Source organism: Lutra lutra, chromosome 10 (assembly GCF_902655055.1).
Source record: "Lutra lutra chromosome 10, mLutLut1.2, whole genome shotgun sequence".
Classification (NCBI taxonomy): domain Eukaryota; kingdom Metazoa; phylum Chordata; class Mammalia; order Carnivora; family Mustelidae; genus Lutra; species Lutra lutra.
The window spans coordinates 64,337,478-64,359,184 of record NC_062287.1 but is presented as its reverse complement, the minus strand read 5'-3'; the positions used below and the strand labels follow the sequence as shown (position 1 = coordinate 64,359,184).

At 41.3% G+C, this 21,707-nt stretch overlaps 1 protein-coding gene across 4 annotated transcripts in view; it reads left to right on the top strand.

Moving 5' to 3' along the window:
• The first annotated feature begins 5,356 nt into the window (after positions 1 to 5,356).
• DENND2B (DENN domain containing 2B) overlaps positions 5,357 to 21,707 on the top strand; it is a 148,299-nt gene continuing 131,948 nt past the window's right edge. For 2 of the 4 annotated variants that reach the window (XM_047691157.1, XM_047691160.1), the window contains exons 1-2: positions 5,357 to 5,457; positions 5,714 to 5,847. The gene's annotated coding sequence lies outside the window, so the exon portion shown is untranslated. Of the gene's footprint in view, positions 5,458 to 5,603; positions 5,848 to 5,915; positions 6,053 to 21,707 lie in introns of those variants that run through there. The other 2 variants (XM_047691159.1, XM_047691162.1) reach the window with 2 other exon arrangements.

The window sequence follows — 21,707 nt, the reverse complement described above, 5'->3', positions numbered from 1 at the left end:
GAGGACAAGAGGGGGAAGGAAGACTTCTCTTTCTCTATATATCCTTTTTTTAAAAAAAGATTTTATTTATTTATTTGAGAGTGAGCACAAGCGCGGTGGGGGTGGGGGGACGGCAAGCAGAGGGAGAGGGAGAAGCAGACTCCATGCTGAGCAAGGACCCTGATGTGGGACTTGATCCCATCATGACCTGAGCTGAAGGCAGACACTTAACCCACTGAGCCACCCAGGCACCCTCTATATATTCTTTTATACTGTTTTCAGCCAGGTATATATCTTACATATATATGTATATATATATTTTTAAGATTTTATTTATTTATTTGACATAGATCACAAGTAGGCAGAGCAGCAGGCAGAGAGAGAGGAGGAAGCAGGCTTCCCACTGAGCAGGGAGCCCGATGTGGGGCTCAATCCTAGGACCCTGAGATCATGACCTGAACCAAAGGCAGAGGCTCAACCCACTGAGCCACCCAGGCGCCCTATATGTATATGTTTTAATGTGTGTTTTTTAAAGTCACAATGTCAAAAAGTTTTGCACACAATTTTGGGTTCTGTGCTTCTTATCTCCTACAATTTAAAAACTCAGTAGTTTTTGGGGCCCCTGGTTGGGTGTCTGCCTTTAGCTCGGGTCATGATCCCAGGGTCCTGGGACTGAACCCCACATCCGGCTTCCTGCTCAGCGGGAAACCTGCTTCTCCCTCTCACTTGCCCACTCCCCCTGCTTGTGTTCCTGCTCTTGCTGTCTCTCTCCCTCTGTCAAATAAATAAATAAAATCTTTTAAAAGAATTAAGTAGCTTTTAATAGAATATACATTTAGTCAATTGTTATGGATTATTTTACCTGATTACAAAAGATAGAAATGTAATTAATAGTTTCAGTAACCTATAAGTGCCACTATATTTGTATAACAAAACATGCTGATTCCTCAATGATCTGTTAAAATCTTGTTAAACTTTGGTTAGTAGGATTTTTTTTTTTTAACATTTGGTTTAAGGATTTTTTTCTTTCAGAGGTAGGCTGTAAAGGCAGTTGTGCCTAAAGGAGTTGCTTATTATAAAGGAAAGAGCTATATTATGTTTCAATTCATGTAATATCTTGCTTGATTCCTTTTAGGAAGCCTGTGTGAGTGTGTAGTGATAGAGAGGTTTTGCTCTAAGGAAAAAATGGCCTATGTAGAAATGACAAAGATCTTAGAATTAATTTAGTGTAGTGTTTCTTAACCTTGGAGTTCTTATTCTGTAGGCCTGGGACTACGGCCAGAATCTGTATTTCTGACAAATTCTTAGATGATTCCAAAGGGCTCTCAGCTTTAGGAACTAGTGGTCTAGTACATGCTATTATGCTTTACTGACTACAAAAACTAATCACAAGAATTCATTCCACCAATGTTGCATCTATGTGAATGTAAGCTGCATTCATCTTTTGACAGTCTTGGAAAGGAGGAAAGTAAAAAGCCAGAGGAAATGACAAGGTCATCCCTTTGCAGTCATGATAGCTACTTCTGAGTCATGCTGGGCTTCTGGAGATTACAGGTCGGAGTTGTTTTATGTCGAAACTGGCTCTAAGTCTTAAAGCTTATGGAAAAAGTTCAAGGGTAAATATGGGGTGTTTTAGAAATGAGGTTCTACTCAAATGTAGGTGGAATGGAAAGCAGGATTGGGTTAAATAGTACTTGTTGAAGTTATGGATTAATAATTAGTAATTAGTTTCTCTAAAAAACATTTTAGAATGATTTCGATCTTTAGCATTTAAGGTTAACTATTTAAATGAAACATACTATTTTTATTAAAAAATTTAAAATGGGAAATGATATGTGGAAAAGCATGCCCTGGAAAACTTAAAGGTCATCTAGGACAACCTTCTTGCCCAGTTGCCTGCTTTAGAGAAAGCTGGTTATTTGGATCATGAAGCACAGACAAACCCCCCATTGCCCCTTTAATTAAGACTCCTTGTTGGGGCGCCTGGGTGACTTAGTGGGTCAAGCCTCTGCCTTTGGCTCAGGTCATGGTCTCAGGGTCCTGGGATCAAGCCCCGCATCCGGCTCAGGTCATGGTCTCAGGGTCCTGGGATCGAGCCCCGCGTCAGGCTCTCTGCTCAGTGGGGAGCCTGCTTCCCTTCCTCTCTCTCTCTGCCTGCCTCTCTGCCTACTTGTGATCTCTGTCTGTCAATAAATAAATAAAATAAAAAAAAAGACTCCTTGTATAATATTATAGGCAGAGAAATAACTGCTTCATGAATACTAGACCTGCAAATCTGAAAGATTTCCTCAAAAATCTTAACCCTTTGTCTCTCAAAGAAAAAAAAAAAAAAACAAAAAACCCACACCCAAGCAAAATCTATGAACTAGAAAGCCCAAAATATTTACAATGTTTAAGTGCAGGATTTAAAATAGCAAAAAGAAGTAAAGCCCATCTCTGTGATGTCAAGTGCTATTTTGGTATATAACAAAATAGTTGAATCATAAGTCCCTCAAAGTTAAAATATTAAACAGACTCTTAGCTATAAGATGTGTTGCCAGGCATCTGTATAGAATATAACCATGTAATCAAAGCATATTGTATTTCTCCACACACAGAGAAGCAAAGCTACTGCTTCTAAAGATTAGGAAACTTTCATTAGACTGACAGAAGACAGTACAGAGGAAATGGCTTGGGGGTGGAGGAGATGTATGAAAGAGGATAAAAGGAACAGTATTCATACTATCCAAATTAGAGCCAGGATGTTTATGCTCAAATCTTGTCTTGGCTCTGTGTTGAGGGGACTGAATAATGGGAAAATGTATCTGTGAGATCCCTAAATTAGGCACTAAATATACCAAATTCCTTCTATAAATGCTTTTTATTTATAGCAGTCTCTGAACATTTCTGAATATATTGTGAGTAAAGCCCAAAGCCATAATGCTAATTACCTCTACCTCTTTTCTGTTGCTAGTATCCTTCCTAAAGGTGTTCTTTCATTTTGTTGTTTACAAGTCACATGCATCCACAGGATTGTAGCCTTATGGGGAGTGGTCTTATTTACCTTTCATTTACTCAAACAGCATCTATGTATCAGGCACCCATTTCATGCCGGGCGCTGTGCTAGGCACATATGGTGTAATTATTAGTAAGACAGACCTGGTCCCAGACCTCACAGAGCTTACATTTCCCTTAGCTTGGTCAAGTGATGTGGACTTTAGATGAATGTAAATTACTTAATTAGCACCATTTAAAATAGCTTTAAAAACATTTCAGATGTCAGTGTCTCTAATAAAATTTTGGCCAGTATTAACTGACTAATGCTGAAATCTGTGGAGTTAGACTTAAGATAATATTTAGGTTGTATTTAGAAAAATTTTTTATTTTTTATTTTATTTTTCTTTTAATAAAAGAAAATTATTTATTTGAGAGAGAGTGATAGAGTGCACAAGCAGGGTGAAGGGCATAGGGAGAAGCAGAATCTCCACTGAGCAGGGAGCCCAAAGTGGGACTCCATTCCAGGACTCTGGGGTCATGACCTGAACTGAAGGCAGATGCTTAACAGGCATCCTGTATTTAGAAAACTTAAGGGATGTTACTTTGCTTTCTTAAGTTTTTTCTTAACAATTAAAAAAGTTCTATGCATAATTTGGAAGAGCACCCAACAAAAGGAGCGACTATTTGCATCTCGTTATTGCCCTCCTACGTTGTTAGCGCTCCGACCAGTAAGAGGCAGTAAGAGGCAGCAGTTGCTAGAGGTGAAAACAGTTGACCGTCCTGGCTCTGTGTAAAGAAAACCTCCATGCTTTCTTCACAGATGTCACTCACTAGAAAAACAGGATTCTGATAGAAATTTTAATAGTTTTGTAAGTAGGAAACTTAAGAACCTCCTTCCACAGCTTAGGGAGCTACAGGTAGAATTTGCCTGGAACATTATTAAATTCTGTGGCTTGTGTTCCCTAAGGATTCTTCTACATGAGTTCTCTTGTTGCTTGTGGTGGACAGAACCACCCTAATTGGAGACTGAAGATTGGAGAATCCTAAGTCCATCCATGTATGTTTCCTGAAGGGTTCAAGTGCTTTACTGAACTAGAGAAGAAACTCTCTGCTAGATTTTGAATTTGGAGTAAACATTGTTCTGACTTACCCTATTTTAGGTTTCCCCCTGTATTTTCCAGTTGCCTCAACAATGAAAATCTTGGGTTTTCCTAATGAAGAACCAATTCACTTTACCAAAAACTGATATATTTTTCAAACACAGACAACTGTGTCACACTGTATATAAAGCCTTCTACTAAAAAGGCCAAGTGTTATCTTTTGGCACTACTACTTCTAAGGTAAAAAGTTAGTACTAGGGGCACCTGGGTGGCTCAGTGGGTTAAAGCCTCTGCCTTTGGCTCTGGTCATGATCCCAGGGTCCTGGGATTGAGCCCCACATTGGGCTATCTGCTCAGCGGGGAGCCTGCTTCCCGCTCTTCTCTCTGCCTGCCTCTCTGCCTACTTGTGATCTTTGTCTGTCAAAAAAAAAAAAAAAAAAAAAAGTTAGTACTAGAGATACTCCAAAAAGATATTAGTATCTTTTTAGAGTAAAGGAAAAATAGACTTTATCAGTTTGTTTCTTGCCACTATTTCTGCTCTATCATGAACAAATACAATTATTTCCAGGATCTTAAAATCCCCATCGTTTTTTATTCTTGTCCCACAGCTGAGCAAATCCCTCTTTAGGATATATGACAATTGAATTGGCTTGGGCTGTGAAACACGTCTCAGCCTTATAGCCTGTTTATGCTCATTCATGCACATTTGCTCCTTCAAATTCTAACTAGGTTTGTAAAAGTCAATTTTATGCATTACAATATCAAGGTCTATTTATAGTGATTTATGGGATGAGAAATTGGGTTACATGGCTTCCTAACATCCCACCAAGTATGTATGGCTTTGGATTTTAAGTGGTTTGCGTTATTCTTTTCCAAGTGGATTGTCACACTGAGTTAACAATGTCTTTTGGAATTCCACTAATAAATCACAGATTCTCACGGCTAGTATTCCATTGCTTATTTAATGACACCCTATTTGAGTGCTGGGTTTTGCAAGCTAAATGGAGTACTTAAAATCTCTGAATGCCCTCCGAACTTTTAGTTCAGATCAGACTCATTGGAACCTTTGCGTTTTCAGAATTTCTCGGCCACTGCTGCAGTTCCAAATGTAGCTTCTTGTCATGTCTTTTTGGGTTTTGCAGGGCTCCCCCAGGCCGGGGGCTGGGAGAACGGAAAGAGCTCATCGGTTTGTTTGAAGGCAGGCAAGCTGTACAGGCAGCCTTTCCCAGACTCTCCCAACTCCGGCTTTTCATGCATACCAGCAGATCCGCTTTTTTCCTCCAGTGATTGAAACCATCTGGACTGCAGGGGGGTCACGTGTGTATGAGAAAATGACATAAAGTTTCAGACCCCCTTGTGCTTTGCTCCAGATACAGACAATTCTTGTTCGGATGGTGCCGAGGTGAGGGCGGACCAGTTGCGGGCCAACTCCTCATCCAGCCCACCCACCCCCATTTTCCCAGCCCTGGTCCCTCCCCCCACCCCCTTGCCTCCGGGCTCCGTACTCTCTGCGCGGTTTTCTTGTTCTCTTCAGTGCCTTGGAGCACACCCCTCTACCGGGTTCCAGCCGCCCACCCTCTCCGTCTCGGGTGGAGGCATACCTCCTCCACGCCCCCCTCCACTCAAATCCGTGCTCCCTCCCATCTCTCTCCCTCCAGCCCGGCCACAGCCTGGGGCGCGGATGCCTGCCGGACCACCGCCCTCTCTCCCGGAGCGGCTCCTCCCCCGGGCTGCGCGGCTCCAGACAAGCCCCCATCAGTGCGAGCGCCCAGCCCGGCTGGGGAGCTCAGAGGTAAGTGCGTCCGGCCGCCGCCCCGGCTTTCACAGCCGGTCTTCCCGCGGGTCGGGAAGGGGGGGCGGTTGGAGGAAGGGAGGGTTGCCCGTGCCCTTACTCCAGGAGGGGCGCGGGTTCCGCTCTGCCGCGCCCTGCCCGCCGCTGCAGCCCTAGTCCTTTCCCCGCTATTCACCGCTCCTAGCCTCCGCCGAGTTCCAGCTCCGTAAGTATTTGCGCCGAGCGCCCACACTCGCGGGGCCTCTGCAGGAGCAGAGGAGCAGGGCGGAGGGGCAGCTTCCCGGGGTGGTGGGGACTGCCCTCCCAGCGGTTGGTCGGGGCAGGCTGTGCTTTCCGGCAGGCTAGGGCCACACGGTTGGGGGTGGGGAGCCGCGAGACCAGGGTCTGGGGAAGTACAGAGCTTCGTGCAGCGAGGAGACTGCAGGCTGTCCCGGGAATGGGCTCGGTATGCCGCCTCGTCCCCTGGACTCACCCAAGGGGCACTGCTGTGGCTGTCGAGCCCTTACCTGGAGCTATGGTAGCTTGTATGCAGGCTCCTTGAGGGACGGACGGACGGACGGACACACACACACACACACACACACACACACACACACACGGAACTCAAACAAAGGAAAATTAACTTTGCACTCTATCACTTCAGCAAATTAAACTGTGACTCTTTGTGACTAATTAGCTTTCCATTTTTGTCCTCCTTAAAAGTGCACTAAGTATTAAAGATGTATTTTTTAAGTGACTCAAGACTAATGGAATAATACACTTTAGCCAATGTTTGTGCTACCTTATCCAATAATTTAGGAATTTAATAGAATTCAAGGGAGTGAACATTTTCAAATGTTTCTAAAGAGCTTATTTTCCTGGGACCTTTATATGAATGTTGTTTACAGTTACTTGAATATGAATAAAACAACTTCTTCACCTTCTTCACTAAGTGAGAGAATTTGCTTAATGCTGCCTTAGTCTAGTTCTTGATTTTATCCCTATGCAGGTGTTTCTGTTGTTTAGACATCAGGGTCTTGGGAATGGGAGAGAGGTCATTATTTCATCTCCCGGACAGCTTGAGTTATCTCTTACATCCACGCACTTGGACTGACCGGCCTGGGATAGGGCCGCAAGATTAAAACCCAAGTGATTGTGTTATTGTGTTTTTTTTCCCCTCTCCAGGTAGTATTTTCAGAAAGTAAATTACTTCACTGATGAGATTTTTCAGAAACAGGCATATCTAAAGTATCAGAAATGGTTTAGGTTCAGAAAGCTGATCAGAAGTAGAGTCCATATTGGTCACAGTCTGTCTCTAGTATTGAATTAAGGACTGCACAAAGGAAGAGCTCAAGAGGAGCCTGTTGAATGCAGGGAGTGAAGTAAAGGCTTCCTGGACTCTGCTGGCTTGTTTGAGCATTCCCCTGTGACTTCGTAGGTACAAACTTCCTTTCCATTTATCTGGTAACTCTTACCTTTGGGAAATAACTCCACATGATACAGAGGAGATTTGTTCAAGTGTATATGGGGAGTGGTATTCTCTTTAAAGTATTTCTTATGGAAAACTTAGTGATTGATGATTAGTAAAAACTTTGCTATTGGGTTTGTGGACTTACTGAAGAAAGAGGAGTGATACAGAAGAGAAGAATAAAAAATTTCGATCCCAATCCCTTGGCTTAGAATATAAGAATTAGTTATAGAAGCTCAGAGGAGAAAAGGATTATGAGCCAGTGTGTTTCCTAGAAGAGAAAGGATTTCAACTAGGCATTAAAGCAAAGTGTGGCCCTGAAACTGGTGGAGAGTTTCCAAGGGAGAGAGAAATATAGATCCTGGGGAGAATTTCCAAGAGAGAGAATAGGTCATTTGGACTGGAGCTGGCGAGAAAAGTAATACTTTCTGAGCATCTTACTCTGCGCCACATGCCGTGCTGTCTCTCATCCTCTAGTCATTTGAAGTAGGTATTGTCATTCTTGTCTTAGAGAGAGGGGATTCTTGTTTTAAAGACAGGATTCCAGAAGATGAGTAACTTGCTCAAGATCGCACAAGCAGTGAGTGGTAGAGCCAGAGTTCTAACTCCTGGTTGTCTCCTTCTAAAGCTCGCGCTTCCGCAGCTGCCTTCTGTGATGGGATGTGGGAAGTTAAGCTGAAGTGGACCGGTCAGCTTGAATACTGGGTCAGGAGCTGTAATTTTATCCTATACACACTGTATGACTTTTAAAGATTTTTGAGAGAAGGAGTGATGGGCAAAGCAGTGTTTTTAGGATTAATGTGACACCAGGGAACAGCAGTGTGATATGCTTGTCACAGGTAAGGTGCAAGATGTAGTTCTTAATTCAGGAGGTTAAAAAAAGTGAAGGTAGCCAAGATACTTGGGTGTTTAAATTCTTGCCGCATTTACCATAGCCTCCAATAGCTTGGTTCCCTGGGTAGGAACTCTGCACTGACCACAGGGCTGCTGGGAATCTAGAAAAGAGCTGGATCTGACCAGGCAAACACTGAACTGGAATGTGTATGCCGAACAGCACGCCCAGCAGTTTATCCTTTATGCTCCCCACATGGATTGCAGTGCTTTGGTGAAAGTTTTTCTTTCTTTTACGACTACCCTGGGACAGAGATCAATGTTGTCATTTGTTTAAGAGCCTTTACTAGGAGGCAAAGTTGAGCTTCCAAACCAAGGCCTCTGCCCTAAAGATCTCATTTGAGGTGTCCTTATCCCCCCAGTATTCCCATGTTTCTTAAAAATGCTGAATTTTAAAATTTGATACTGGCAAGATAAAAATGAATTGAGATTACCTTTCTTAATAAGATCAGTTATGAGAAAATGGACACTTATTTCCCCCCCTTTTTTTTTTTTTTGCGGAGGAACAATAGAGGACTCTGGAGAGTTACTCTAGGAATTTTGAAGGAATGGAACAAGGATTTAGAGATGTTCAGAGCTCTTCCTACCCCTCTGCATTTCTTACCAGTTAATTGTGTTGTTCATATACACAGCTAGGGAGCTTACAGGGCCTTTGAATACCCAAGTTTATAGCCAGACCCTTTGATTCTCTGCAGATAATGGGCTCAGGAAGGGCAGTAGTGGGTGGAGCCATTTTATTAGAATTGTCTCCCACTTTGAATACAATCTAGATGTCTGGTTCTTCCATGTGCAACCTCTAGGTCTTTTTCTCTGAACTGGTCAGTGCCCTGAGGATTTGGTTTTTAGGCAAGGAATATCAGGTAGTGAGAAAGGGGGTTGTGCAAAAAAAGCAGAAAAATGAAGTTTGTCAACTACAGAATTTTTATTTTAATTAATGTTAGAGTCAGCCATAGTTTTTTGTAACATACAAAATGTAAACCCAAAATATGATGTTAGTTCTTTACAACCATTTTTACCTTAAAAAGCCTCTAACTGGAGAGCTTGCCCCATTGAATGGGGCTTTGATAGGTATAATTCTCAGCAGCAGCTCTAATGGTGTGAGGACATGACTCAGTTTGGGTTTTGGATCTCAGAAGAATGTGACCTCTCACTGTAGGGGATTTAGACTCCAAAGATATGGGTTAAAGTTCTTCTTTGCCACTTTTATTTAGAAGTGTCTGGAGTTTGATGTCGGGGCAATCTCTTAGCTTATTTATTCTAGTTCATCTAAAGGAGGGTAATCCCCAGGTCCAGCCAGAGTTCATGCCCTGATTAGTTCTGCGGTTCCTTCTCATAGTTTGTACTCTTGTATCACCTGAAAGCCATTTTGTTTTATCTGTAGCCTGTGGTTATGATCAGAAAGGAAAATCAGCTAGAATTTCCTCCAGAGAATGGCAAATTTCCTTATTAGTCGACTGGTAATCTTGGGTAGGAGTTTTTGTGAGGATGCTCTTGAGGTTAGTTTTGGAAATTGGGGTCTCAAATAGTGACTTTGGTGGTGCTCTTATGTAAATGTCAGAAAATTTTTTTTTTTTTAAGATTTTATTTATTTATTTGACAGATCACAAGTAGGCAGCAAGGCAGGCAGAGAGAGAGATGGGGAAGCAGGCTCCCTGCTGAGCAGAGAGCCTGATGCAGGCTCGATCCCAGGACCTTGGGATCATGACCTGAGACGAAGGCAGAGGCTTAACCCACTGAGCCACCCAGGCGCCCCTAAATGTCAGAAATGTTTAGTTGCATTTTTGGTTCATTGCTTACTCATACAATTGATTATTAGTGTTTTTATATGTGGTAACCATTTGTTATTTTTTTTTTTAAAGATTTTATTTATTTATTTGACAGAGAGAGATCACAAGCAGGCAGAGAGGCAGATAGAGAGAGAGGAGGAAGCAGGCTCCCTGCTGAGCAGAGAGCCCGATGCGGGGCTCGATCCCAGGACCCTGAGATCATGACCTGAGCCGAAGGCAGCGGCTTAACCCACTGAGCCACCCAGGCGCCCCCCATTTGTTATTTTTATCATTTATTCAAGGAGTGACAGATTTTCTAAGGTAGCTGAACACTTAGAAAAATACTGCTGGAATATCCTTTTGGTTCTCAGATGTAATCTCCATTTCTCCAGTGGAACCATTTGACCATTCTAACTTACTCTGCCTCCAGATATCCTTAAATCTCTCTCAAGTGATTTGCTGTCTCTCAAGAGATTTCACAATCTCTCTAGGAAACTTTTCTGAGCTTTCCAGACTGATGATGATTACAGATTATCTCCTTGTCTTTAGCCTGAGTTTTCTTTTAGCGTGGCTTATTTTCACTGTTTTCCCATCCCTCTTCAACACACAGATGTTCACAGAGTGAACAACTTGTCTTTCAAGGACTCCAGGGGCAGCTACCAAATGTGCAGATTGCCCCTCTGGACTCATCCTTTCTTTCCCTTTGTCTGGCTAACCAAGCTGAGCACTCTGTATTTTTCTTTATACATTTCTCTTTTCAGACCTATGATTATACTTGTTGCTTTTTTTTTTTTTTTATTCAGGAAGTCAATATCAGATATGTTAGCAATTACAGCTTTTGGTGAAGGGAGACTTTTGGAAATAAAATGTGCTTTTCCCCCCTATCAGCATGAATCATTGTGTAACTTCTGAAAACTCTGGAGATGATCTTCTAAAAAAAATTATCAAAAGAATTTTGCGTAAGTCCTTTAAGAGCTTAAAAAGAATCCAGCCTTTGTAAGACTACACTAAAAATAAAAGACTAGCCGAATCAGGGCCTTTCTAGAAGTATAAGAATCATTTGTTTATACCAGAATTTAGGATCCCCAAGCAAATATGATAGAACGAATCTACTAACCCTTTTTTAATAGCATAAGAAATAAGAACCTTTTTAGTGGACCCTTGTGATAAAGGGCCATAGTGATTAGAATATGCTGAGAAACCTGATTGTCAGTGTTCTGGAAATTAACTTTGAGTGGGCATGTATAAAGGTTGGTGGCTTTTAGCCTTCCTTTGGTGTGAAGTAGAGATCTTGGATGTTAATAGAGATCTTGGATGTTAATTAAACTAAGGACAAGTTTGAATCTAGATATTTGTGGATTTCCCCTCCTTCTCCCTAAAAGCTAATTGGAGTGGAGCAGAAAGTGCCTCTCATCAGGGAGTCCTTGTCTTGGAATGTTTTGTCTGTGTTACTCTCATTCATACTCTTTCTTGTGTTCATCATTTGTTGAATATCCACTGTGGAAAAAGCACTGGGCTAGTGCTTTCAAGTGTCTGTTTGTTCTCTTATAACTTTTTTTTTCAGTGAACATGCTTCATATTAGGTATTTGAAGAATCAGCAAGTGGGTCAAGTTAAGAAATTAGATGGGGAATTGATTTTGGATGTGGGTGTTGGATAACTCCTGATTGGAATGCTGCCATTGAGAAGTGGCCATTTGTACATCACTCTGCCCTCTGGTCTAGGTGACAAGGAGGCTGACCATGTGGGATATATTTTTTAGTGAGTAAACAGGGCCTAGTTATTTATTTTTGCTATCAGTTGTGTTAAATTACATTTTCTGTTGCCAGGAATTCCGCTTAGCGTAATATCCCCTGCATTCGGAAGTACTGCATAGTTGGTAGTAAGGACTAGGTGCAGAAGTGTTTCCTGAAGGTCTGGTTTGGCCAAGGATGGATTCTAGGTGCTTAGACCCAATGGGTTTTTACACAAACTGGAGTGATTCTAACCCTGGAACCTAAGGGGGATGGAAGTTCTCTTCAAATGTTGTACTGGTATGGGAGGGATGACAAAGCTTTTGTTTCTCAGTGGACCCCAGAATCTGTACATGGAGACCAGAGTTGAAGAAAACCCAGCTTACAAATGAATATTTAGTACTACATAGGGTTAGGGAGAACATGGAAAAATGGGATTTAAGATCAAAGGGTTCATTTGTGTCCTTAATGTCAAATTAATCAGAAATATCAGTTGTGAGGGTTTTGTTTTGCTCTTTTTTTCTTTTCCATGTATGTATTTTGACAGGTCTTGAAATTGACATTATTTTAAATTGGAATAGTATTAGGATTAAAATGTTTATACAGAAAGTGATAATAGAGTTATGGGAGATGGGCAAAGGCCACTTTGTATCTTACTTCAGACCATTCAAAAAATCCCCATGAGTACCTCAGTGGTCAGAATTAGTTTGAAATTGTTTTGCTGAGAGGCATGGGTAAAATAACATTTATTAGCTTTGGTTTATTCCTGGTTTAGATATGAGCGAGAAAGCTACTTTGGGAGCAGTATCATGTGCCCAGCCCTGCCCACATTCAAGCTGCCTACTTAGTTCCCATGTATTTGTCACTGTTACTGGCCCCTGGAGGGCCAGGCTAGATCTCAGGATATGAGGCTCAGATTTGATTGAAGTGACATCAGAAGATGTCTGGCTGGCTCAGGCAGTAGAGCATTAGACTCTTAATCTCAGGGCTGTGGGTTTGAGCCCCACGTTAGGTGTAGAGATTGCTTAAAAGTAAAACATTTTTTAAAAAGGGGGGGTTGGACCTGGTAGGTCATCAGGGCCATAGGTGTGGGGAGATAAGTGGATTGGGCAGGGAAGAAAAACTGAAGGGCATGTAGTACGGTGGAAATTGAGTAAAGAAATAAAAAAGTTAGAATTCTTTTCCCCCCCTCATTGACTTAGACCTTTGTTCAGTTAGAAATGTTTATCACTTGAGGTCATTTTTATGAACACTCACTGTAACTAGTTGAAGGCGCTGTGATTCCTGTGTATTGATGAGAAGAACCCTCCTAGATGATTCTCTGGATATGTATTTGGGTTATTTCCATTTTCTTTCCCTCTTTTTCTCCTAAGTTGTGATGCTATTTGTTTGTTTGTTTAAGGAATATTCTGGCTTTAGTATCTGGAAACTTTTAGGGCTGTGGGGACTGGGGCAGGGGTGCTGAGTGTGACATGTTGTCAGGTATGAGAGGCTTTTACACTCAGACAAATTTCCAGGAAAGAGGGGATATAAAAGTTTATATACAAAGTTAGAAGGGAGAATGTCATGGCAGGTGGTGTAACTGCTTTGGCCATTGTGATGGTCTCTGTTAAGATGGGGCTGATGGTTGGATGATGCAGTGGTATTGAGAATATTTTATAATCCACATTACTCCTTGAAGAAGATTTTTTTTCTTTAAGGAAAAGCATAGTGCATTATGTTGATTTTTGTTTTGAAATTTGTATGACATATCCATAAGTGAGCATATAGAGAAACTAGCTCTTTTGAGATCACACAGCTCAGAAGAGGAAGAGCCAGGATGTGGTGAATCTAGGCAGAGACTGAATGCCAAGCACTTAACTTGTTCTGTATAGCCTCTAACTGGTCTTGACTCCTCTACTCCCTTCCCAGTCTCTTCTCCATATGGCAACCAAAGTATTATGTCTGTCCCTAATTTCAGCCCTCCTATGGAATCCCACACATCACACTTAGAGTCCAATTGCCAAGTTCTTAAGTGCTCTAACCTGTAGTTCTTCCACCTGCGGTCCACCGTCCTCCCCATCTCTTCTGTCACAGAGCCTTTGCCCTGTACCTGGGGTACTCATCTTGAATACTGCTAGTTTTTACCCTCCTTCATTTGGGTATCAGCTCAAATGCATCTCCTTGAGAAAGCTTTCCCTGACCATCCTATGTAAACCACTCTTTGTGAATCTTTAATCCTTCCTTTGTTTTTCTTCCTAAAATATTACGTATTTGTGTGTTTTTCCTGTTTGCTTTCACAAATAAATAAACTCCTTGAAATGAGGGAGTTGGTTTATCTGTTTACTGGTATCTTTACTTTTTAGAACAGTACATGGAAAGTTTTCTTTAAATATTTAAGTGAGTAAGTGGTGTCATTTGCATTTGACGTTCATGTTTAACATGACTTCACTTGGATAAAAATAGCAGAGAAGAAAGGGATATACAGGTGATACATTCAGGTCTGGGTCTTGGTTTTATATTTGTTACCAAGGCTTTGCCATAATATGTGGCAGAGAAATGCTCAGAAAATCTGACTTGAGGTAGCTCAGTTGGTTAAGCGTCTGCCTTCGGCTTGTGTCATGATCTCAGGGTCCTGGGATTGAGCCCCACAGGGAGCCTGCTTCTTCCGCTCTCTGCTTATTCTCTCTCTTCCTCTTTCTCGAATAAATAAAATCTTAAAAAAAAAAGAGAGAGAAAATCTGAGTTGAACAAATCCACTGTTTGATTTATTTTGGATTTCTTTTTTTTTTTTTTTTAAGATTTTATTTATTTATCTGACAGAGAGAGATCACAAGCAGGCAGAGAGGCAGGCAGAGAGAGGAGGAAGCAGGCTCCCTGCTGAGCAGAGAGCCCGATGCGGGGCTCGATCCCAGGACTCTGAGATCATGACCTGAGCCGAAGGCAGCGGCTTAACCCACTGAGCCACCCAGGCACCCCTATTTTGGATTTCTGACAGGAGTTCAAAGAAGGGAGAGAATAGGGTGCCTGGGTGGCTCAGTGGGTTAAGCCTCTGCCTTTGGCTCAGGCCTTGATCTCAGGTTCCTGGGATTGAGTCCCACATCGGGCTCTCTGCTCAGTGGGGAGCCTGTTTCCCCCCACTCTCTGCCTTCCTCTCTGCCTACTTGTGATCTCTCTCTGTCAAACAAATAAATAAAATCTTAAAAAAATAAAAAAAAAAAAAAGAAGGGAGAGAATAGTATGGACTGGAGTGCTTAGAGAAAATTTGTGGAGGCCTTGAAGGAGGATTGAATTTGTTTGGGTGTATAGGAATTGTAGAGATGGGGTTGTTGTCGTTTATTTTTTTAAAGATTTACAAGTGATTGGGAGAGGGGGCAGAGGGGGAGAATCTTCAAGATGACTCTTTGCTGAGTGCAGAGCCTGATCCCAGGACCCCGAGATTGTGACCTGACCGAAATCAAGAGTTGGCTGCTCAACTGAGAAAGCCATCCAGGTGCCCCGTTGTTGTTTTTTAAGCTGGAAAGACTATTAGGATGATCTAGTTCAGCTTCTTGGTTATAGATGGGGAAACTGAACCCAGAGAAACAAAGACTTGTCCTTTGTTCAGATATGGTGAACCATATCTGAAATTTAGGTATTTTGATTCCTATGTCAGTTCTCTTTCCTCTGTACAGTGGTGCCTTCAGAATCAAGGAGGAGCTTTGGGGGTAGGAAAGTGATTAGGAATATTGAGAGCAAAGGCCCAGAAAAAATGTTGGCTGTGTGGGATGGAAATTAGGTCATCTTAATTGAAACAGCAAGTTTATGAAAGAGCTCCATGGGAGATATAGTAGGCTGTAGAAGCTGGATAAGACCAGATCCTGGAGGATTTTTTCTTTCTTTCTTTCTTTTCTTTTTTTTTTTTTTTTTTTTTTTTGTTTTAAGTAATCTCTATTCTCAGTGTTGGGCTTGAAGTCACAACCTGGAGATCAAATGTTGTATGCTCTACCAACTGAGCCAGCCAGGAGCCCCATATCCTGGAGGATCTTGAATATTATTGGATACTTTAAATTTAGAATTACAGGGAGGCATGTGAAAATACTGTAAATATTGTTCTGTATTTTCTCTCCAATAAAGGTGACCAATAATGTAGTACAGAAAATGGATTAGAATTGAAGAATACTTTGGAGTCTTGGAGGAGTTAGAAGGCCCTTATAACAATCCAAGTATTAGTGTAGTTTGCGGCCTAGTAACATTTCAGTTTGTTTTGTTTTTGTTGTTGGAAATTGTGTGTTTTTTGAAGACGATATATAAATTTCTGACAAAAGATGTATGTACCCATTTTTCTAGGGGAGTTTGGGAGTAAGAACCCTGAAGAACCAGTTTTTTACTTTATTCAATTTCATATACGTTATAAATGAAATTTCTGTATCTAAATGGTAATCCATTTTAAGAAATCCAGGTCAGGGAGGCTCCTGGGTGACTCAGTGGGTTAAGCCTCTGCCTTCAGCTCAGGTCATGATCTCAGGGTCCTGGGATTGAGCCCCATATCAGGCTCTCTGCTCAGCAGGGAGCCTGCTTCCCCTTCTCTCTCTGCCTGCCTCTGTGCCTACTTGTGATCTCTCTCTCTCTCTCTGTTAAATAAATAAATAAAATCTTTAAAAGAAAAAAAAGAAAAGAAAAGAAAATCCAGGTCAGGAAAGTAGGGGTAGAAGATAACACTATACAAGGTGTGAAGCTTGTGGCAGGGGGTATGGGGAAGGGCAGAAGTTGCAGATGGACAATGAATGGGAGCAGCTTCCAAAAGAGAGCCTGGGCTTCTCTGTTAGAGCTGCTTCATCATGGCTAGAGAGTCAGGAATCCAGGGACCTCAGCCTGGTACTGGATTAAAAAAAATTTTTTTTTTTCTTATTTATTTTTTAGAGAGAGAGAGAGCATGAGAGGAGAGAGGTCATTGGAAGAAACAGACTCCCTGCTGGGCAGGGAGCCCCATGTGGGATTCTATCCCAGGACTCTAGGATCATGACCCGAGCTGAAGGCACTTGCCTAACCAACTGAGCCACCCAGGAGCCCCGAAAAATTGTGGGCTCACAATTCTTTGGTTGGACGGGTTGTGTTGAAACCCTGGCCCATTCATGTAGTCCACATAAGTTTTATTTTTTTAAACATTTATTTATTTGGCGGGGGAGGGCAGAGAGAGAGAGAGAAAGCATCCTAAGCACACTAGGCACTGAGCTCAGAGCCCAATATGGGGCTTGATCCACGAGATATGACCTGAGCTGAAATCAAATGCTGGTCGTTCAACCAACTGCATCACAAGGCGCCCCATGTAGTCCACATAAGTTTTCAACTGGAGCTGATGAGACTAGATTGATACAATCCTTACCAGGCCAGTATATTGGCAGAGGGTATGATACTTTAAAAGTTTTTTCCATCCTCAGGAATCTTTTTCCATCTCCAAGGAAAAACTGTAAAAGTCAGTGTGTAAGTGAGAACACAGACCTTGAAATAATATCTCAAATTTGGATCTGAGAGTTTGGGATGCAGAAAAATCCTGGAGCATTAACATCCAACAAATACTTATTGAGCAGCACCTGTTAAACACCTCATACTGTGCTCAGTATTAGAGTTTGAATCTTTTGATCATATTGCATCAAGTGTTATTGTTAGGATATCAACATTTGGTTCTATTTCATGCTAAGTTCTTTTAGCTCCCAAAGTTATGTAGCTCAGTCCCTAAACCCTCAGTTCAGACTGTTCACTTATGCTTGCATTCATTTGTTGAATCCGTTAATTGCTGTGCAATATGTAAGAGGCGATATGCTGAATGCTGAGGCAGTTTTGAAGATGAAAAAGGGTGGGTGAGGGTCCTCAACCGGTCCACTGGGATTTATCAGGTAGACCTGGCAGCTGTGCAGTTTCCTGGGATTCGTAGCCATGAGAGGAGTGTTTCAGCAGTGGTGCATCCCTCTTCACTTATTTTGCCCACACTGGGTTCTCCCCGTCCCTCTTGCCCCTGTTCTCTAACCCTATCTTTAAATTTATGAGAAATGAAAATTAGCTTCTTTGCCCTTAAATTTTGGAAGTTCCATTAAGGGTAGAACTTCTCTGATGAAACCTTTATTAAAGTTTGAAATCTTTCCGGTTTCAAGTTTGAATCTCTTCTATCTGTGTAATCCCACAGAAGAGGCTTCTCCATTAGAACTTTCCTCCTTCCTCTGAAAATCACTTTGCTTACGGAGTAGACAAAGTATGAGTATGCAGACAGAGTATGCAGTATTCGGTATTTTTTTTTTTTAAAGGTTTTATTTATTTGACAGAGAGAGAGATCACAAGTAGTCAGAGAGGCAGGCAGAGAGAGAGAGAAGAAAGCAGGCTCCCCGCTGATCAGAGAGCCCGATGCGGGGCTCGATCCCAGAACCCTGAGATCCTGACCTGAGTTGAAGGCAGAGGCTTAACCCACTGAGCCACACAGGCGCCCGGTATTTTTTTTTTTTTAAGATTTTATTTATTTATTTGACAGACAGAGATCACACGTAGGCAGAGAGGCAGGCAGAGAGAGAGGGGGAAGCAAGCTCCCCACCAAGCAGAGAGACCGATGCGGGGCTCCATCCCAGGACCCTGGGATCATGACTGTAGCCGAAGGCAGAGGCTTTAACTCACTGAGCCCCCCAGGCGCCCCATAGTAATCGATATTTCTCAGGCTTCTTCACTTCTGCCTGCTTCATTGGCTCTCTATGGGGATGCCAGGAGGGGCATGTTGTTTTGTTCACTTAGACGGATTGACAAAAATGAGAGGGAGGTAATGGTGCTAAATCTCCTCATCCTTTGGAAAGGAGAGGCGAAAGAAGGTGGATACAGAAGAGTGTTACATTGAGCCTGTGCATTGCCAATTGGAGTGAGGTTGTGTTCCCCTCCTTTGCTTGGCATCTGGAGCCAGCTTGTCCACTGTCTGAGATTTACTCTACTTATTTGTGTCTGTGAGCTCTTTTAATAGAAAATTACAAAATATAAAATAATCTTTCTCTCCAACTCTAAGTTGATTTTTCTAAAAATGTAATATGTTCATAGTACCTTTAGAAAAAAAGATTCACTTTCCTGTCACCTAGAGATCACCACTGTTAATATCTTAGTGCACCCTCTTCTCTGTTTTTCTCTAGGCATATATATGTACATGTTTGTATCTGTTTTTTTGAATAAAGCAAGATCATACATGCTGTTTTTCATTCTATCTTATTTTCAATTTTCTCCACTTTCCCCGGTCAGGACATTTTTATTTTAACTGATGCCAAGACTATATTTCAGATTTCCCCTATTGACCCTTAAGTATCTTCAACATTTTTTCCATACCAACATCAAACCTATAACCACACACTCTATCTGGCTCTTATGTCCCTTAAACTTCTTTTAATCTAACCTAGGCTCTTTAGTATGATACTATTTTGTTGAAGAATTATCCTTAATCGGTTCCTTCAGTTGAATGCTGACTCTGTTACCTGTGTATTGCTAAGGGGTTTGTAAATATTATCTCAATTAACCCTTGCAACAGCACTGAGAAGCATGTTTTATTATTCTTGATTTTTGTATACTCTCTTCCTGTGAGATCTCAGCTATCTCCAGGGCTTCAACTCTTTCCTTTATGGCAGGGGTACATCACTTGTATCTCAGTGGTTACCCTGAGAGCATGAGTTCTCTCTCTCCCTCTCTTTCTTTCTTTGTTTCTTCTCTCTCTCTCTCTTTCTTTCCTTCTTTCTTTCGAGAAAGCACAAGCAGGTAGAGTGGCAGGCAGAGGCAGAGAGAGAAGCAGGGTCTCTGCTGAGCAAGGAGCCTGAAACGGGACTTGATCCTAGGACCCTGGGATCATGATCCAGGGATCATGGACCCTGGGATCATGATCCAGGCTGAAGGCAGCTGCTTAACTCACTGAGCCACCCAGGCATCCCAAGAGCATGAGTTCTTGAGCCAGATGGTCTGGGTTCAAATGCTTTTTCTACCCTTTCTCATATGTGATCCTGGACAAGTCACTTAACCTCTCTGTGCTTCAGTTTCTTCATCTGTAAAAGGGCTAGTAATAGTGCCTACCTCCTAAGTTCTTTGTGAGGATAAATAAATTAATGCATATAAAGTGCTTAGATGACCTGGCATGTAGATAGTGTGTATCATCATTGCTGCTGGATGACCCACAGGCATCTCAAATTTTCCCTGTTTAGTACTTACCTCTGTAAAGCTGCTCGTTTTTCTCCTGTATTCATGAGCTCCTTTAAGGGTATCAGAGTCGTCCCTGATTTCTTGGTAATCATACTCAAAGTCTTGTCAATTCCATTTCCCAAAAGTCCTTCTCACTGTCTTGCCTCCAACGCAGTTAGAAATTTGACCATTTTTTTTCCTGGAATGCATCCTCAGTGTCTCAAAAGGCCTGCCCCTGGATGTTCTTGTCAATCTCCCAGCCTGTTTCCCAGAGTGATCATTCTAAAACAGTTTAATTTTATAGTTCCTTGCTAAAAACTCTTTCCTTTTTTTTATGAGGAATAACATAAAATGCACAAATATTAAGTGTATAGCTTACTGGATTTCAACGTTTGTATTCACCCATGTAACCCCCACTCAAATCAAGATATAGAACATTTCCAGCACTCCAGATGGTTGCTTTATGTCTCTTCCAAGATAGTATCCACATTCCTGCCCTTAACCACTCTTCTATTACCATTTGTCATTGCCTTTTCTTCCTTTTTTTTTTCAGATCTTTACAGCTACTTAAAATAGAATTCTTTTTTCCAGTTTTATTAAGAAATAATTGCTGTACATCACTGTATAAGATTAAGGTGTACAACATGATGTTTTGATTTACATATATTGTGAATTGATTACCACAGTCACTTCAGCTAACATCCATAGTCTCGTATACACACAGTACAAAAAAAAAAAAAGGCAAAAAGAGAGACACATTTTATCTCCTCGTGATGAGAACTTTTAGGATGTCCTCTCTTGGCAATTTTCCTATATGTCATACAGCAGTATTAGCCACGGTCATCTTGTCATACATTATGTCCCTTATTTATCCTACCTTCTAGAAGTTTGTACCTACCCCTGACCACTCTTGTTATCTCCGTTTATTTTGCCTTTCTTGAGCTTTGTGTATATGAATCATAAAAGCTCTTTGTTGAATTTTCTTTGACAGGGTAATCCCAAACTCACTTAATGTGACATTCAGAAATGTTTGTCATCTGGCTTTTTACTTCAAATCCTTCACACTCAGCCACCCTTCTTGCCAGGCCAAAATTGTGTCGTTTGCTAACACAATAGGCTCTTTTCCCCTTTCCTTTCTTTTTTTTTTTTTTTTTTTTTTGTACTTGATATTCTGCTTCATTCCCTAGCAAATTCATCCTCCAAAACTCGGCTCTAGGCTGGATCAAGCCCTTCTCTCTACTCTGGGAGCATGATTATTATTGTATTATTGTTAGTTATTTATTTACATGTCTTTTGTCTCTACTCATCATTTTCAAGAACTCAGCGATGGGACATTCCCCCACTCCCTAATTTTACACAAGTCATTCATATTCTCTCTGGGAAAATGAGAAAACAGAAACAAACAAACAAAAATAACCCCAAATCCCACTATATAGAGATGATATATCTATATATATAGATATATTATGATGTATCTATTTATCTATATGTCTATATACCAGAATATATACACAAACACTGTAAAGCGTAAATAAACATACATCCACAAAATACAAAATATTTATTTAATCTATTAATTACATTTGGTTCCCCCCCACCCTTTTGTTATAAAAACCCTTTGTATTTAACACAGTTCTCTTCCCTGATTATTTTTGGAGGATACATTTATAGAAATAAAATGGGTAGATGAAAGAAATGAACATTTTTAAGGCCTTTTGTTATACTTAGCTAAATCAGTCTCCAAAATTTCTTTAACCTGTAGTGTACTTCTGCTAGGGTGAGAGTGTCCCTTTCCAGCTGTCCCTACCAAACTAAAAAGAAAGAAAATAGTATTTGCAAATCTGATAAGTTTAAAATGGTTTTGCATTGTTGCTATTAT